Here is a 9152-nt window from a genome sequence, read left to right on the forward strand (position 1 = left end):
TTATTGCTGAGAACTATTCTGGCGATTTTTGGTCTTATTTGGATTCATATGAATTTAAGGACTGATTTCTCTAGATTTTCAAAGAAGACCATGGTATTTTAATAGGGATTGCATTAAACCTGTAAATTACTTTTGAAAGGATGGTTATTTTGATAATATTTATTCTGCCAATTCAAAAGTATGGGATATCCTTTCATCTTCTACGATTGTCTTCAATTTCTTTCTTGAGTGTTTTATAATTTTCATCGTAGAGGACTTTTACTTTTTTGGTTAGATTTATTTCTAAGTATTTTATTGTTTTTCAGTTTATCATGAATAAAATTGTTTTCTGGATTTCTTCTCAGGGATTTATGGTTGGCATATAAAACAGCTTCTGATTTTATTTTATTTTATTTTTTGGTGGTACTGGGGTTCCTGGAAACACTTCTACCTCCGGGCTACACTCCCAGACCTTTTAAAAATATTTTTATTTGGAAACAGGGTCTCTTAAGCCAGCACGATCCTCCTGTCTCCACCTCCCAAGGGCGGGCATTACAAGCCACCATGCCCTGCGAGCTTCTGATTTTTTAAAGGTTGAATGTGTATCCAGACACTGTTGAATTTGTTAATTAGTTCTAAAAGTCTTTTGATTGAGTTTATTGGGTCTTCTAAGTATAGAATTATGCCATTTGCAGATAAAGAAAATTTTAGTTTTTCTTTTGTTATTCATGTTCTTTTGATTACCTTCTCTTGCCTTACTTCTTGGGCTAGAGTCTCAAGTACTATATTGAAAAGGAGTGAAGAAAGTAGACATCCTTGTCTTGTTCCTAATCTTAAAAGGAAATCTCTTTCCTTTAAGGTATATTTCTTCTAGAAGGCCATTTGAGAAAAAAAAAAAAAAGAACAAGATACTGAAATGGAGAGAGAAAGAAAATGGAGAGAGAGAAAATATATAGTAATTCTTAATGACTCTTAATAATTTCTAAACTTTGCCACACATTAAGTCAACCCAAGGAAGGAGCTTTAAAAGATATTGAATATTGGCACCTGACTTCCACCCCTGTACATCCTGAAATAATTGATATGGGGTTTGATCTGGACATCAGAAATTTCAAAATAATCTCTGCGTGATTTAAATGTGTAGTAAAATTTAGGAGTCATTGGATTAGAAATATATGAAAAAAATGTCTGGTTAAAGGTTACTCTAGATTGACAGCTGTGTGGGAAGGAAAGTGTCCCATAACAAGATTTTAATTAAACTCTGTGAGAAATTTGCTTAAGCATTTTTCAAGAAATGTTAATTTCTTCCCTAAAGGAAAAGGTTGTCTTTCACCAGGTTCAAGGCAATTTTTCTTCTATAGAGAGAATTGCACTGGAGTAGAATTAAGAAACTTGATACTTGATCTGTCTCTTTTTCTTATTGCCTCTGTAACTAGCTGAATTATATTTGGAACTTCTTATCCTCACTAGCCTTCACTTTACTTAGTAAATGATGATATGGGACTGGAAAAAATTTATAATATTTTCTAGCTCTGAAGTTCTAAAAATTTTTATAAAATAACATAATAATCATTATTAAATTAATAGGATTAAAAGTAGAAAAACATAAAGTGATACATTTTATTAAAATATGACTGTCATATATACAACCTGAAAAAACTGATCTATCTGGTTAACAGCAGCATCGATTGTTATTTAAAACATACATATAGTACATATAGACTGGGGTATGTAGTTCAGTGGTAGAGCACTTGACTAGCATACATAAAGCCCTGGGTTCAAGCACTGAAAAAACAAAACAAAATAATAAAACACACACACACACACACACACACACACACACACACACACACCAGAGAGACAGAGAGAGAACTGCAATTCCAGAACTGTTGAAGATTAAAAGAAAGTTAATGATGGAATTACCTTTCTCAATACACTTATAGATGTCTTAAAATATTCTTTAACCATTTCTCCCTATCACAAAACACCTGTTTTTATTAACCACCCTCTCCCATTTCCTTTTTTAGTTCTTTTTAGTTCTTTGCCTGAACACCAGCCTTTTCTTCAAAATCCCTCTTCATGGAGCTGGGCATGGTGGTGCATGCTTGTGATTCCAGTATTTGGGAGACTAAAAAATAATGATTGCAGGTTTCAGGTTGGGCTCAGCAACTTAGTGAGGCTTTCAATAAGTTAGTAAGACCTGTTTCAAAATTTAAAAATTAAAGCTGGGCGTGGTGGTGTATACTTGTAATCCCAGCATTTGGGAGGCTGAGATAAGGAGATTGAGGTTCTTGGACAGCCCCAGCTACTACTTAATGAGGCCCTTTGCAATTCAGTGAGACCCTGTTTCAAAATAAAAAATGAAAAATAAAGCTGGGCGTATAGCTCAGAGGTAGAATGCCTCGCCTCTTGGTTCCATCCCCAGTACCGGAAAAAAAAAAAAAAAGATTAAGTTAAAATAAAAAGGGATGGGGATATAGGTCAGAGGTAGAATACCCCTGGGTTCAATCTCCTGTAAACACACACACACACACACACACACACACACACACACACACACACACACAGAGTCACCGAGCAAACAAATAATAAATAGCAAAACTGCTTTTTAGCCAGTCTTTTTCTTCTAAGATAGCCTTACTAAGGCTTTGTTTGTCAAGTTTATTTGTACTAAATTTAAGTTTTGGGGAACTCAGAATTGTTCATAAGGAAAGAGCGCCAAATATCAATCAGCATTTACTCCTTTCTCGAGCAGAAGGGTCTCCTGAAGAAAGGGAATATGGGCTATTCATTCATTCATTGAATATTTCCTCTCCTGGTTATGGTGGTCACTAGATTTCTTTGTCACAGTTCAAACAAAGCCATCTGTTCCTACTTTTCCAAAACTTTGAACAGTCACAGATTATTGAGGAATTTATCTCATAATGGAAGGTGTCCTAAAAAGCCAGAAATGAGTGCCTATATGGGAATTCTATTTGTAAATCTTGCTATACTAGAGACAAATTAAGATAAACATTCCTGGTCTTTTTAGGACCCAAGTTCTAACTAGTTGCAAGAAGGTTTCTTAACTTATTTAAAGAAGTTACTTTTTTCCCATTTGTTAGAATTGTGAGATTTGGGTGTCTGATATCAATAGACTGAATCATACCTATGCATACCTGGTTTCCCAGGTCACCCTGGTAACTGAGTTATGAAATAAAAATTTGATTGTGTTCCTTGAAGACTGCCATGGTGGCTAGTTTCTTCCTTCTCATTTTAATGAGATTTCTAAACCATATTATTTCAAGTCTATGGCTAATCTTGACTGTCCCACTCTGGCACTGATTTAATTCAGCTGCTTCTGGTTCTTCAGAGAGTGTTGCTCTAGCACTACATTGTTTATTGCCTCATTATCTGACCTCCTAACTAGGAATGACCATTTTTTTTTGCCTCTAAGAAGATTATCATCGAAATGGCATATATGCCAAAAAGTATATTTAGTTGGAATTAAAATAGTATTGCTCCAAAGTTAGGCATTGTAGACAAAGAATGATTTTTCTAAAATCTTCAAGGTCTCATCAATATATTAAGAGCAAGATCTGATGGGTTTGAATGCCAGAGTCTCTGTAAGCCAGGGATAAATAGAAATGTCTCCTATGTAGGAGAGGAGGAAAGTCTTCCTTTTATAGAGCTGATGGAATAAGAAGAGATAAATTTTGAAGTGATTTGGAGGACTGTGGGCATGGTTCATTAGCATCTGAGGAAAGCTCTAGTGTAGACTCAAAACACTGTGGAGGAGAACTAACAAAGCATTGGTGAAGAAAGGTGGTGAGTTAGTTGAGCTGAGATCAGGGTTCCTGTTTGCCATGACCTATATGTGGCCAGTTGGAGATCTTGCTTTTCTTGTTGGACAATGGAGGGAGGAATGGAATGTTTAGGAGGTGAAAGAATTTGTGAGGCTTTTAAATTCACCTAAATATATAGTAATTTAATGAAGATATGATAATTTAATGAATAGAAGTAAATGGCTGGACCCATAAACTTCAGTCTGGAATAGCAAACAGATGAACCATGCCTTAGAAAAAGAGGCCGTTGGTCAGAAACCCTTTAGCAGAGACCAATAGCAGACCAGAGAATGGGTCAGAATGACTTGAAACATCATAAGGACCCCTCCCACATTACAGTGGAGTCAAGGAAGTCCTGCCATTAAGCCAGATGTCCCATTAGGGAGAAGAAAGAAAATAGAAGAATTTCTGAATGACAGATTATTCACTTAAAAGACTGAGATATCTCCAATGAAATTAAAATCAGTAAGAACCTGAAATACTGTATATTGGCATGGTATCCCCAGCAACTTCCAATAGTCAAAACTCTCCACTATTCAATGGGAGCTTGTAAAAAGATGAATTCAGTTCTGGAAAATAACATTTATATTTCTTTTGCATACTCAAGTATTATGTGTTTGTTTTCATCTCTTCTACATGAATTCTAACAACTCTTCATCTTGGAAATCTTTTTGGGGAAGGTAGACAGTTGTTGATACAAAAACAGTAGTCTTGATGTCTAATAATTCTTAGTTCTGGACATTTTTCAATAGAAAAATATTTAATACAAAATACCTGATAAGTTATAAACAGATAAAAACAAAAATGAATACCCAAAAGTAGGAAATTATTGAATAAACTAATTATTTCATATTCTCAAATTTTATGCAAATATTAAAGAAACCAGGTAGAGGGATATCTATACTCTCTTGTTGAGTGTAAAAACATATTTGTATAATATGGTCCTAGTTTTGAATTATGACAAGAACAACAAAAATGTTTCTATATAACTTTTCATAGATAAATGTTTGATTGAACTCAAGAAAAACATGAAAAGATACATATCAAATAACTGACATTAGCTTGAAGGGAAGTGGGCGCAAGAAAACTCATTAAAGCATATATATAAAAGGGGAAATTGAACCTTTAAAAAAATTTTTTTATTGGTGCATTATATTCATACATCATATTGGGATAAAAAACTTGTGCGTATATACATGTACACATCACTGATTTAACCCCTACCCAATTCCCACCCCATTCTCTCCCAGTCCCTCCTTCTCTTGCTTGGCTTAGTGGTTGACTTCGATATGTTTAAGTACATTGTGTGTTTTAGAGATTTTCTTCTTCCCCCCTCCTTTCTCCTCCTTTACAAAGTTGCCTTGTTTGCTCCTCTATAGGATTTCTTTTTTCATCTAGAGTTCCTCCTATGACCCATTTCTCCCTAACTCTCACATTTTAGGGAAAGCATCTGATTTCTTATTTTTTGTGATTGACTAATCTCACTTAGCATAATGTCTTCCAGTTCCATACATTTCCCTGAAAATGATGAAATTGAGGTGTTTTTTTTTTAATGGCTGAGTAAAATTCCATTGTATACATATCCCACAGTTTTGTAATTCATTCATCTGTTGATAGACATCTTGGCTGGTTCTATAGTTTGGCTATGGTGAATTGTGCAGCTATGAACATAGATATACATGCATTAGTTTGATAGTTTGGTTTCCTATCTTTTGGGTAGATACCCAGAAGTGGTATTGCTGGATCAAATGGTATATTTTTTTTCCATTCTTCTGAGGATTCTCTATACTGTTTTCCAAAGTGGTTGCACTAATTTGCAATCCCACCAACAATGTCTTAGAGTTCCCACTTCTCCACATCCTCACCAGCATTTGTTGTTGTTTGTGTTTTGAATGATTGCCATTCTAGTTGGAGTTAGGTGAACTCTCAGGGTAGTTTTGATTTGCATTTCTCTGATTGTCAGTAATGTTGAGCATTTTTACATGCATTTATTGGACATTGGAATTTCTTCTTTCATTAAGTGTCTATTAAGTTCTCTTGCCCATTTCTTGATTGGATGATTTGTTTTTTTAGTGTTGAGTTTCTTGAGTTCTCTGTATATTCTAGGTATTAGTCCTCTATCGGTGGTGTAGGTGGCAAAAATCTTTTTCCATTCTGTTGGCTCTCAATTGAGGTTCTTGATAGTTTCCTTTGCTGAACAGAAGCTCTTCAGGTTCATGCAATCCCATGTATTGATGCACCTTTTAATTTGTTGTGCCTTTGGGGTCTTGTTGAGAAAGTGTTTATCTATGTCTATGTGTTGCAGTGTTGGACCTATGCCCTCTTCAAGGAGCTTCAAGGTCTCTGGCTTGATTTCCAAGTCTTTGATCCATCTTGAATTGACTTTTGTACAGGGTGAGAAAGTGGGATTAATTTCCAATTTTCTGCATATGGCTAGCCAGTTTTGCCAACACCATTTGTTGAACAGGATATCTTTTCTCCAGTGTATGTTTTTGGCCCCTTTGTCAAATATCAATTGGCTGAAAGTGTGTGAACTTGTTTCTGGGTCTTCTATTCTGCTTCACTGGTCTATGTATCTGTTTTTTCTTTTTTTTTTTTTCTTTTTGTTTTTGCCAGTACCATGCTGTTTTTATTACAATGGCTTTGCGGTATAGTTTAAAGTCAGGTATTGTGATTCTTCCTGCATGGCTTTTGTTGCTGAGAACTACCTTGGCTATTCTGGGCTTTTTGTTATTCCAGATAAATTTAAGGACTGATTTTTCTATGTCTGTGAGGAATAATCTTGGTAGTTTAATGGGCCTTGCGTTAAATCTGTGGATCACTTTTGGAAGGATGGCCATTTTAATGATATTTATTCTGCCAATCCATGAACATGGAAGATCCTTCCATCTTCTAAGATCTTTTTTGAATTATTTTTTCAGTGTTTTATAATTTTCTTTGTAGAGATCTTTTACCTCCTTGGTCAAGTTTATTCCTAAGTATTTTATTTTATTTTTTTGTGGGAGATCCTGAGTGGAAGTGTTTTCTGAATTTCTTTTTCAGCGGATTTATGGTTGGTGTACAGGAAACCTTGATTTTTTAAGATTGATTTTGTATCCAGATACTTTGCTGAATGTATTGATCAGTTTTATAAGCCTTTTGGTTGAGTTTGTTGGGTTTTCTAAATATAGTATCATGTCATCTGCAAAGAGTGAAAGTTTGAGTTCTTCTTTTCCTATTTGTATTCCTCTGATTTCCTTTTCTTGCCTCATTGCTTTGGCTAGAGTCTCTAGTACTATATTGAAGAGAAGTGGTGATAATGGACATCCTTGTCTCATCCCTGTTTTTAGGGGGAATTCTTGAAGTTTTTCCCCATTTAATATGATGTTGGCAGTGGGCTTATTGTAGATTGCCTTAATAATGTTGAGATATGTTCCTTCTATTCCAATTCTCTGCAGTGTTTTTTTTTTTAATCATAAATGGATGTTAAATTTTATCAAATGCTTCTTCAGTGTCTATTGACATGATCATGTGATTTTTGTCCTTGGTTCTGTTTATATGGTGAATTACATGGATTGATTTTCGTATGTTGAACCAGCCTTGCATCCCTGGGATGGACCCTACCTGGTCATGGTGTATGATTTTCTTTCTGTGGTTTTGAATGCGTGTTGCGAGTATTTTGTTTAGCAGTTTTGCATCCAAGTTCATAAGAGATATAGGCCTGTAATTTTCCTTCCTTGAACTGTCTTTATTCGGTTTGGGTATTAGTGTGATGTTGGCTTCATAGAATGTGTTTGGGAGAGTCCTGGTTTTTTCTATTTCGTGAAATAGTTTGAGGAGTATTGGGGTTAGCTCTTCTATATAGGTTTTATTTTTTTTTATTTTTATTTTTTTGGTGGTACTGGGGTTTCTGGAAGCCCTTCTACCTCCGGGCTACACTCCCAGACCTATTTTTACATTTTTATTTGGAAACAGGGTCTCCTAAGCCAGCACGCGCGGCTGGCTTCAAACCTGCGCGATCCTCCTGTCTCTGCCTCCCAAGCGCGGGGATTACAAGCGTGCGCCACCACGCCCGGCTTCTATATAGGTTTTATAGAATTCACTTGGGAAACCATCTGGTCCTGGGCTTTTCTTTGATGGTAAGCTCTTTATTGCTGTTTCAATCTCTTTGATTGTTATTGGTTGGTTTAAGTGTTCTATATCATCTTGACTCAGTTTAGAAAGGTTGTATTTATCTAGGAATTTGTCGCTTTCCTCCAGATTTTTCATTTTGTTGGAGTATAGTTTTTCAAAGTAGGTTCTGATAATCCTCTGGATTTCTACACTGTCAGTAGTAATTTCTCTGTTTTCATCTCTTATCTTCATAATTTGGGTTGATTCTTTTTTTTAGTTAGGTTGGCTAGTGGTTTATGTATCTTGTTAATTTTTTCAAGAAACCAGCTTTTGGTTTTGTTGATTTTCTGTATTATTTTTTTATTTTCTATTTCATTAATTTGTGCTCTAATTTTAATAATTTCCTGTCTTCTACTGGCTTTGAGGTTCAATTGTTCCTGCTTTTCAAGGGCTTTGAGGTGTGATGTTAGGTTATTTATTTGAAGATTTTCTGTTTTTCTTATATGAGCACTCAGTGCTATAAATTTTCCTCTTAATACTGCCTTCAAAGTGTCCCAGAGATTTTGATATGTTGTATCTTTGTTTTCATTTGTTTCTAGAAATTTCTTGATTTCACCTCTTACATCTTTTATGACCCATTCTTCATTCAGAAGTGTGGTGTTCAGTCTTCACATGTTTATGTTGTTTCTATGGGTCTTCTTATAGTTGGTTTCTGGTTTTATTTCATTATGGTCTGAAATGACACAGGGAAGTATGTAACATTTTTAAAATTTGCTAGTGCTCATTTTGTGTCCCAGGATGTGATCTATGTTGGAGAAGGTTCCGTGAGCAGCTGAGAAAAATGTAAACTCCGCTGTTGTTGGGTGAAATATTCTATATGTGTTCAACAGGTTCATTTGGTTAATGGTGTTCTTTAGTTCTGAGGCATCTTTACTGACCCTTTGTCTGAAAGATCAGTCTAGTGTTGTGAGCGGTGTGTTGAAGTCTCCCAGTATTGTTGTATTGGGATTTATGTGTGACTTCATGTCACAAAGTGTTTGATTTATGAAAGTTGCTGCACATATGTTTGGGGCATAGATGTTGATTATTGTTATTTCCTCTTGCTGGATTACTCCTTTTACCAGTAAAATGTGACCTTCTTTGTCTCTTCTAATAAGTTTGGGTTTGAAGTCTAACTTGTCTGATATCATAGTTGCTACTCCTGCTTGTCTTCGAGTTCCATTAGCATGGATTACTTTGCTCCAGCCCTTTACCTTG

General features: G+C 35.3%; 1 protein-coding gene across 1 annotated transcript in view; it reads right to left on the reverse strand.

Moving 5' to 3' along the window:
* The window catches only part of SLC39A10 (solute carrier family 39 member 10), a gene marked incomplete at its 3' end in the record, with an annotated part of 361744 nt that extends 353241 nt beyond the window's left edge, over positions 1 to 8503 (reverse strand). Inside the window, exon 1 of the mRNA XM_080689821.1 lies at positions 8407 to 8503. The remainder of the gene's footprint in view (positions 1 to 8406) is intronic.
* Positions 8504 to 9152: the final 649 nt, after the last annotated feature.

This window comes from Muscardinus avellanarius (assembly GCF_963383645.1).
Source record: "Muscardinus avellanarius genome assembly, chromosome: 2".
In the NCBI taxonomy this organism is placed as follows: domain Eukaryota; kingdom Metazoa; phylum Chordata; class Mammalia; order Rodentia; family Gliridae; genus Muscardinus; species Muscardinus avellanarius.